Source organism: Pseudophryne corroboree, unplaced genomic scaffold (genome assembly GCF_028390025.1).
Source record: "Pseudophryne corroboree isolate aPseCor3 unplaced genomic scaffold, aPseCor3.hap2 scaffold_670, whole genome shotgun sequence".
Classification (NCBI taxonomy): domain Eukaryota; kingdom Metazoa; phylum Chordata; class Amphibia; order Anura; family Myobatrachidae; genus Pseudophryne; species Pseudophryne corroboree.
Genome location: NW_026970257.1, coordinates 110,951 through 120,906, shown reverse-complemented (window position 1 = coordinate 120,906; position 9,956 = coordinate 110,951). Strand labels below are relative to the sequence as shown.

At 40.2% G+C, this 9,956-nt stretch overlaps 2 non-coding genes and 1 pseudogene across 2 annotated transcripts; all 3 read left to right on the top strand.

Moving 5' to 3' along the window:
• The first annotated feature begins 8,576 nt into the window (after positions 1–8,576).
• Positions 8,577–8,711, top strand: LOC135037252 (U1 spliceosomal RNA; annotated as a pseudogene).
• Positions 8,712–9,412: 701 nt separating this feature from the next.
• LOC135037156 (U1 spliceosomal RNA) lies at positions 9,413–9,576 on the top strand. The gene has a single exon (XR_010231748.1). It is a non-coding gene; the product is annotated as a U1 spliceosomal RNA (small nuclear RNA).
• Positions 9,577–9,728: 152 nt separating this feature from the next.
• Positions 9,729–9,891, top strand: LOC135037203 (U1 spliceosomal RNA). The gene has a single exon (XR_010231789.1). It is a non-coding gene; the product is annotated as a U1 spliceosomal RNA (small nuclear RNA).
• Positions 9,892–9,956: the final 65 nt, after the last annotated feature.

Below are 9,956 nucleotides of genomic sequence, written 5' to 3'. Positions count from 1 at the left end.
TTCTCCGAGAATTTTCACCAAGGTAATGACAGAAATTATGGTGCTCCTGCGAAAGCAAGGTGTCACAATTATCCCGTACTTGAACGATCTCCTCATAAAAGCGAGATCAAGAGAGCAGTTGCTGAACAGCGTATAACTTTCATTGAAGGTGTTACAGCAAAACGGCTGGATTCTCAATATCCCGAAGTCGCAGTTGGTTCCTACGACTCGTCTGACTTTGCTTGGGCATTATTCTGGATACGGACCAGAAAAGGGTTTATCTTCCGATAGAAAAGGCCCAGGAACTCATGACTCTGGTCAGGAACCTATTGAAACCAAAACAGGTGTCAGTGCATCACTGCACTCGAGTCCTGGGAATGATGGTGGCATCATACGAGGCCATTCCCTTCGGCAGGTTCCATGCGAGGATCTTGCAATGGGACCTACTGGACAAGTGGTCCGGGTCACATCTACAGATTCATCAGTTGATCACCCTGTCCCCCAGGGCCAGGGTATCTCTCCTGTGGTGGCTGCAGAGTGCTCACCTTCTAGAGGGCCGCAGGTTCGGCATTCAGGACTGGATCCTGGTGACCACGAACGCGAGCCTCCGAGGTTGGGGAGCAGCCACACAGGGAAGAAATTTCCAAGGTCTTTGGTCAAGTCAGGAGACTTGTCTTCACATCAACATCCTGGAGCTAAGGGCCATATACAACGCCCTATGTCAAGCGGAGACCTTACTTCGCGACCAACCAGTTCTGATCCAGTCAGACAACGTCACCGCAGTAGTTCATGTAAACCGCCAAGGCGGCACAAGGAGCAGAGTGGCGATGGCGGAAGCCACCAGAATTCTTCGCTGGGTGGAGAATCATGTAAGCGCACTGTCAGCAGTGTTCATTCCGGGAGTGGACAACTGGGAAGAAGACTTCCTCAGCAGACACGACCTACATCCAGGAGAGTGGGGACTCCATCAGGAAGTCTTCGCACAGATTGCAAGTCGGTGGGGACTGTTCCAGATAGACATGATGGCGTCCCGCCTCAACAAAAAGCTACAGAGGTATTGCACCAGGTCAAGAGACCCTCAGGCAGTAGCTGTTTAAACAGCTCTTCATTTTCTGATTTTATGTTTATGCTAACAAATTTGCTCTCTGAAAAGTGTCCACAAAGCCAAGTCTCTGATTAACACCTTTGTAGGAATGGTTTTTCACCTATTACTGAATTAAACTTGCTTCATTGGAAAGGCAGCAAGATGCATCCTCATTTCAATGTCTACTGAAATAATACAGGTTGACACCAGGAAACATTAACGCCACTGCATCCTTGCTGCTTTCGCATGTGGAAGTCTGTTTAATGTGAAAACAAGGTGATATCTAATTAGCACACAGGTAAGGAATTAAGAAAATCTTTATTTAAGGGTGAAGGTGTTTCTCACAAAATCGTTGCCCCAATGCATCATTGAAATTCAAGCTGGAAAGATGATTTTAATATATCACTTGTACATTTTGTATTGCTCTTCTGGTGACAATGTAGTTTGTTTTTGTCAATTACCATTTTAATAATAGGGTAAAGAAAATTAAGTGGATTTTTGAAAGAAAACAATACTGTCAATATACTATTAAAACAAATTAAAATGGTAAAAGTTATTGTACTTTAAGTAAAAATAAAAGAGCAAAAATATCAATCCCAGTTTTGGATTACTTTAATTAACCAAAAAAAATGCATATAGCAGAGGATAGTTTCAATCTGCCTACCTCTGGGTTATGGGCCCAGCATGTTTCCATTGCAGTACTCTGCTGCACATGTAAGTGCAAGAGATCCTGAAGCACTCACTCATCATGGGAAAGTACCAATGTGTTTCTTCGTTGGTTGATGGAAGAAACATCTTACAAAAACTCTCCAGATTATTGACTTTTTAAAGTTTTTCTAGGAAACGTTCTAGATGAATGCTTATTAGCCTTTGTCAGTATGTATGTTTGTAAAGTGTCTCTGTGGCGCAATCGGTTAGTGTGTTTGGTTATTAATCAAAGGGTTGGTGGTTCAATCCCACCCAGCGATGTAATTGACCTTGTTATCAGATTTTGGTGATCTTTAAGTAGACAAGTCAAAATTTCAAACCCCCTTCTTATGGTGTAGGGTACCTGGCCTACTCTGATGTAATCAGAGTTAGATTTGAATCAGTGATTTTATAAAAAAACAGCTAGGAAGCACAATTTAGCAGTGGGTTGCAGAGAAAAAGAAATATGCTGGCAGAAAAATCCAATTGAGTGATTAAACAGCTCTTCATTTTCTGGCTTTATTTTTATGCTAACTAATTTGTTCTCTGAAAAGTGTCCACAAAGCCAAGTATCTGATTAACATATTTGTAGGGATGGTTTTTCACCTATTACTAAATTAAACTTGCTTCATTGGAAAGGCAGCAAGATGCATCCTCATTTCAATATCTACTGAAATAATACAGGTTGACACCAGGAAACATTAACGCCACTGCATCCTTGCTGCTTTCTCATGTGGAAGTCTGTTTAATGTGAAAACAAGGTGATATCTAATTAGCACACAGGTAAGGAATTAAGAAAATCTTTATTTAAGGGTGAAGATGTTTCTCACAAAATCGTTGCCCCAATGCATCATTGAAATTCAAGCTGGAAAGATGATTTTAATATATCACTTGTACATTTTGTATTGCTCTTCTGGTGACAATGTAGTTTGTTTTTGTCACTTTCCATTTTAATAATCGGGTAAAGAAAATTAATTGGATTTTTGAAAGAAAACAACACTGTCAATATACTATTAAAACAAATTAAAATGGTAAAAGTTATTGTACTTTAAGTAAAAATAAAAGCTAAAATATCAATCCCAGTTTTGGATTACTTTAATGAACAAAAAAAATGCATATAGCAAAGGATAGTATCAATCTGCCTACCTCTGGGTTATGGGCCCAGCATGCTTCCATTGCAGTACTCTGCTGCACATGTAAGTGCAAGAGATCCTGAAGCACTCACTCATCATGGGAAAGTACCAATGTGTTTCTTCATTGGTTGCTGGAAGAAACATCTTACAAAAACTCTCCAGGTTATTGACTTTTTAAAGTTTTTCTAGGAAACGTTCTAGATGAATGCTTATTAGTCTTTGTCAGTATGTACTTTTTGCAAAGTGTCTCTGTGGCGCAATCGGTTAGTGTGTTCAGCTATTAATCAAAAGGTTGGTGGTTCAATCCCATCTAGGGACGTAATTGACCTTGTGATCAAATTTTGGTAATATTTAAGTAGACAAGTCATATAGCAGAGGATAGTTTCAATCTGCCTACCTCTGGGTTATGGACCCAGCATGCTTCCATTACAGTACTCTGCTGCACATGTAAGTGCAAGAGATCCTGAAGCACTCACTCATCATGGGAAAGTACCAATGTGTTTCTTCATTGGTTGATGGAAGAAACATCTTACAAAAACTCTCCAGATTATTGACTATTTAAAGTTTTTATAGGAAACGTTCTAGATGAATGCTTATTAGCCTTTGTCAGTATGTACTTTTGCAAAGTTTCGCTGTGGCGCAATCAGTTAGTGTATACGGCTATTAACCAAAAGGTTGGTGGTTCAATCCCACCCAGGGATGTAATTGAACTTATTATCAGATTTTGTTGATCTTTAAGTAGACAAGTCAAAATTTCGAAAACCCCTGCTATGGTGTAGGGTACCTGGCCTTCTCTGATGTAATCAGAGTTAGATTTGATTCATACTGTTAACTGGGTAGTATATCACAAGTTATACGGTGTGATTGGTGTGGCTGGTATGAATCTTGACCTTGGATTAACAAAAATCCTTTCCTCGTACTGTCCGTCTCCTCTGGGCACAGTTTCTCTAACTGAGGTATGGAGGAGGGGCATAGAGGGAGGAGCCAGTGCACACCCAGATCTAAAGTCTTTCTTAAAGTGCCCATGTCTGCTGCGGAGCCCGTCTATCCCCCATGGTCCTTACGGAGTCCCCATCATCCTCTACGGACTACGAGAAAAAAAAATTACCGGTAGGTTTAAAATGTTATTTTTTTCTCTGCAACCCACTGCTAAATTGTGCTTCCTAGCTGTTTTTTATAAAATCACTTAATTAAATCTAACTCTGATTACGTCAGAGAAGGCCAGGTACCCTACACCATAAGAGGGGGTTTGAAATTTTGACTTGTCTACTTAAAGATCACCAAAATCTGATGACAAGGTCAATTACATCCCTGGGTGGGATTGAACCACCAACCTTTTGGTTAATAGCCCATGTAAGTGCAAGAAATCCTGAAGCACTCACTCATCATGGGAAAGTACCAATGTGTTTCTTACAAAAATTCTCCAGATTATTGACTTTTTAAAGTTTTTCTAGGAAACGTTCTAGATGAATGATTATTAGCCTTTGTCAGTATTGACTTTTGTGGCAAAACTTGGTTTACCCTGCACCAGACTGGTTATAATTGAATGACTAAATCTCAAACAACCAACTAAACAGAAAAAATATATCAAGCCCAAGTGGGCAACTATTCTGACGTTGGAGGTGCTCCCAGGAATAGTGTACCAGATACAGAATGATTTGGTGGGTGTGGAAGAGCCCACATCTTACCAAATAGAAGAAATTCCTATATTTGGAGCACTCTTTTGATGATTAATGATGTGAAAAAGATGAAAACTGTCTATAATTAAAACTTAGCTTTTATTTATCCAATACTCAACTAAAATAAAATAACAGGGGTATATTAGACGTATCAATTACTTATTCCCCTTTAAAACAGTGGTAAAAATATGAATAATTCAAAAAAGAGCAAATATCATCATCTTAAAATTATTTGTATATTTTGCTCAACAATGGATGATAAGAAAAATGATAGTAATCTATCAAACTTATCCAATGAACAGCAGTAATCACAGAAATTAATGACAAAAAATGATAGTAATCTATCAAAAATATCCTGTGAGCAGCAGAGATGATATTGGTGATATAATTAATTACACCTTGCAGAAAAATACTGCTGTGTATGTGAGATCAGCTTCTCCCCATATTTCACAGAGTAAATCTGTGTTTTAACATCTCTTCCATGTTAAAGAGAAAATAATATCCATGTCTGTTAGAGAATACATAGTTACAATTGGGTTTTACTGCAACATTCTGTCTCCAAAATGATTCATTTGTATCTTGAATGAAAAACTGACACATTAGTGTTGTTTGTCAGGTATGTAACAAATGCAAATAAAGAAAAAACAAGATTATGCTGGCATGGATAGTAGAAAATTAGATAGTGACACTCTAGTCTGCTAGTCCCATCTGCTGTCTAACCTCATCCATGAGCGGAGGAAAGATGAGAGTAGGACCGTCGACTGTGTCACAGAAAAAAGATAGAACTGGCACACTGGCTAGAGACCCCAACGTGGTGTTAGATGGGCCCTGATGCTTATGAGCCTTGCAGGGTCCTAAATGCGCCACTTGGGTCTGAGCCAGAGTCCGAAAATGAAATAAAAAGGCCCACAGTAATAGACTAAATCACAATTGTGTTAATAACACTGCATCATTTAACAACATTTATTGTGCAATGAGATTGCACAAAACAGACCTGCTCCTAATAAAAAACATTGCTGTTGCTAGGTAACAATTGATATTATCTTAATAGGCACAAGTTAAAACAAAATCACAGGTGTTTATATCCCCAATAATTGCGCCTTGTTTATTGCCATGTTTTTGTATGCGTTGGTACTTGTTATTTTATCAAAATTACCTGCAGGTAACTGGTCAAGTGTGAGACTGTAACTCTGAGGGCAAAGGATAGTCGGCACTCCAGTTCACTGATCCCATCTGCTGTCTGACCTCATCATTGGAGCGGAGGACAGATGAGAGTGGGATCGTGGGTTGTGCCGTGGAAAGAAAGGCAGCGGACGGCAGCCTGAGAAGCCGTATGTGGTGTTAGGCGGACCCTGTTGCCACTTGCCTTGCAGGGTCCGGATGCGCCACCGGAGACCGGGTGTCTGTCCGTGAAAGTGAAAGTTGACAGGAAGAGAGAGAGTGTGTGGGGAGTGTCGGGTGAGTGAGTCTGACCCGTAGGTTATTGTACATTACCACTCGCGATCTCCCCGAACTCGATGGATCATTGCCGCTCAGCCGTTCTGAATGACTGCTGTTGGTCACGGCTCCTCCTGCAGTGAGGAGTCCGTGCGTGAGGCCGTTAGTTGGACGTACGTTTCACCACCTGGGCTTGCTCACCTGGCAGCCTATGGTGGTGTTCAGATGGTGCATTTAAAAAGGGGATCATCAACCAATCCCTTTCCTGAGTTCTTAATTGCCTAATTATGGCATAGGTTTGTTCAGCGCTTCCATCCACCTGGCTGTGCTTATTCTATTGAAGCTCCATAAGTAATAGTTAATATACGTAGACCACTAATTATGGCATAATTTTTGTTAAACAATTCTATCCACCAGGCAGTGCTTATTCTATTAAACCTCCATAAATGAAAGTTAATATATGTGGATCACAATGGAATCAATTAAAGTAATGTTCAAAGCGTATGGTGTGTTAGATCAAAAATATCGAATAACGGTTTAATTAATAAACAGAATTTTTTTATGGAGGATAATGGTTAATCAAATCACAGTTATATAAGCTGAAAATCCAACAGAAAAATAAGATTAAAGACAATGTGCGTTTTCTAAACATACATTTAACATAATTAGAATCGACAATATGTTTCAGGAGATTTAAGCTATGACATTCTTAATGCAGAAATTAATTGATTAGTAAGAGGAAATATCTCCTGTGATAATACTAATAATAATAGTGATATCAAAATAAAAGTAATAATCATAATAGGGATAATAGGAAATAATAATAAAAAATAATGAAAATAGATATAAACATGACCGACCTGTTAATCAAAATATGCCAGTGACAGAGGTTGGTGACCCAATCGTCGTAAGTAAGATAAAAGTGACTGTAATTTACTAATTAATAGACAGTTATGATAAATAATAAATAAATAAAACTCTATTTAGAGGAACAAATCTTGTTCTGGAGATGGAAATATTGTGCATTATCCTCGCCGAATATTCATCTTTGATAATATAACCTTAAAGTTTAGGCTTTCCCGCCAAAGTCCGTATAGAGTAAAATTATGCACTGATGAATACGAAGTTGAAATTTGGGGAAATACGGAGGAGAGAAAAATGCAAAATAAATAAAAGTAATAATGATAATAATAAAAAATAATAAATAAGAATAAAAATGAGTATAAATTTGAAAATAATAGTAATAATAATGATAAATGTAAATGGGTATGAGATAGGTATAGATAAGACAATAAATATAACTGTAAAATAAAAATAAATATAAAGAATGTAAAAATAAGAATAAATATAAATATAAAATTAGAAATTAAAAATGAAACATGAAAATTAAGGATTAGAGATTATAAAGATAAATATAAATATAAAAATTTTTTTTTTTTATAAAAGGGGGGTGGGGGGGGGGCGGGGGTTTGGGAGGGGGGGGGGGGAAATGGGTATGGAGTGACCAGGGGGAAAAAAGCGGGGGAGGGGGGGGGGAGGAAAAGGGAGGGGGGGGGGGAGGGGGGAAAAAGAGGGGGGAAAGGGGGAGGGGGGGGGGAGGGAAGTGAAAACAAAAGGGGGAGGAGAAAAGGGGGGTGTAATTGAGGGAAGGGAAAATTGGAAGGGGAGGGGGAAGGGATGACAGAATGGGGAAAAAAAGGGTTAAATAATGGGAAATGGGTGACTACAGTGCAGGGGAGGCTTGTTTGGTTGTTGTGTATCATTAGTGTTGGTGCTCTGTATTGTGAATGTTATGAAACCTGATTGTGTAGAAATTGACTGCAGGTGATTAATTTAGGTTCTATGTGTAGGTCTGCTCGAAAAATCATCGAGCAGATGTAATTGTGACCTGATGGTTGTGGTATCAGAGATGAAAAATATGTGAATAAAAGTGACAAAATTGAAAAAAGTGACATTAAACACAAAATTAAAAGTGCACATGTGAGAAAACACAAAACAAATGTTTGTGGGTGATAAAGATGTTACCTTGATAGGTAATGTCAAAAAGTGTACCTAGTTGTTGTTCAAAACGGTCTAAAGAGTGTGTATATTCAAATAATAAGAATACTAATGAGTACAGAATGTGTAAGAATTATAGAAATAAAAATAATGATAATAATAGAACTGGTGAAAAGTGGGGAGGAAAGGGAAAGGACGGTGAGTCAAGGAGGACACCAAGGGGGGAGTAGGTTAAAAATTGGGGTAATAGTTGTATATTGTTGAAATATACTGGTGATTTAATTTGCTATTGCAATTATTATGTTGATACATCTAATGAAAAGTGGCCTGATACACAGCATGTAATGAAAATAGGTCTTGCAGGCCGGGGTAGCACGAATTTGTTGGAGCCTAAGGAAAGGTTGAGTTAAGAAAGGGGAAAGAGAGAAAGAGAGAGAGCGCATACATTGGCGCCATCGAGATCTAAATGGCGTGTCTCAATATCACATGTAAATAATCATCATAGGAACACCGTATAGTTTATGTGTTCGTTGAGACCTGATGGAGCTAAACTTCCCAATAGGTAGGTCCACTGGCTCTCCTTTTTGTTGCCAGGTGAGATACTATGATCATGAAGTTGCTTCTCCCAGGGCAAGGCTCACCCATTGCACTCTGGGTGTGCTGCCCCTGCGATTTCCCCAAATGTGGGAAACTTGACTGCATAATTTGTGTTTCCCCTAGTCGGCTCTCATATAATTCAGATCTCTTTGTCTCAGGTCTCTCTCCAGCCTAGTTTGCTGTCTGTTTCCACTTCTTTTTTCTTGAGCCCCTCCCTTCTACACCCTTGTGCACTATCCTGACTTCTCCTCCTGTCTGCTTACTTTGTGCCTTCCGATGCACAATGCAAACTACAGGTAGTGCTGCAGGGCCCACACCCTTTTACTTGCCTTACAGAGCAGCTCTGGAGCTGTTACAGTGCCAAGCTGCTGCAAGAAATCAGCTTGAATGCTTCAGGGGCTGGGGCATGGCCAACATGAGCCCCACACCGAAGGAGGGTGGGGGTGTTTAATGCGAACTAAGGGTCATTCAAGCGCCGCAAAAGGCCGCCATGCCCTGCATACCCCTTTTCTCTTTTCATATGCAGATGAGGGTTCCAGCCAACTTTGGCCCACTGCTTGGATGACATCACTGTATGCAAATCCGTCTTCTGCAGACCTTCCCCCAGGAATGCTTGTACTAGTTGTTGCATTTGGTTTGTTGTTTGGGGTGCTTCAGTATTAGGCAGCCTTCTGCCCTCCCATGTTCATCTGAAAATATGTGTTCTCCCGGCAGTTGTTGTCCCCAGATGAGAGTTCCCTTGTGCTGCCTCAGTTGAATCTCCTTTACTTGACAGAGATGTGCCTGAGCAGCGGCCCTCCCCAGCCCTATCCCAAATCATACTTATTTTGCATAGGAGATACCATTGTCATGAAGATTGTTCTCCCAGGGTGACGTACATTCATTGCATTCTGGGTATGCTGACCCCTGTGATTTCCCCAAATGTGGGAAACTTGACTGCTTTATTTGTGGTAGTGGGGGACTGTGTTTGTGCTTTCCTCTGGTCAGCTCTGGTTAAAGTCAGATTTCTTTGTCTCAGATCTTCCTCTAGCCTTGTTCTTTTTTTGAGAGTTTCCTTGTGCTGCCTCAGTTTGATCTCCTTCACTTGACAGGGGGGTACCCGAGCAGCGACCCTCCCCAGCTCTAGCCCAACTCCTACATACCTGCCAGGTGAGATACTATGATCATGAAGGTGCTTCTCCCAGGGCAAGGCTCACCCATTGCACTCTGGGTGTGCTGCTCCTGCGATTTCCCCAAATGTGGGAAACTTGACTGCATAATTTGTGTTTCCCCTGGTCGGCTCTCGTATAATTCAGATCTCTTTGTCTCAGGTCTCTCTCCAGCCTAGTTTGCTGTCTGTTTCCACTTCTCTTTTCTTGAGCC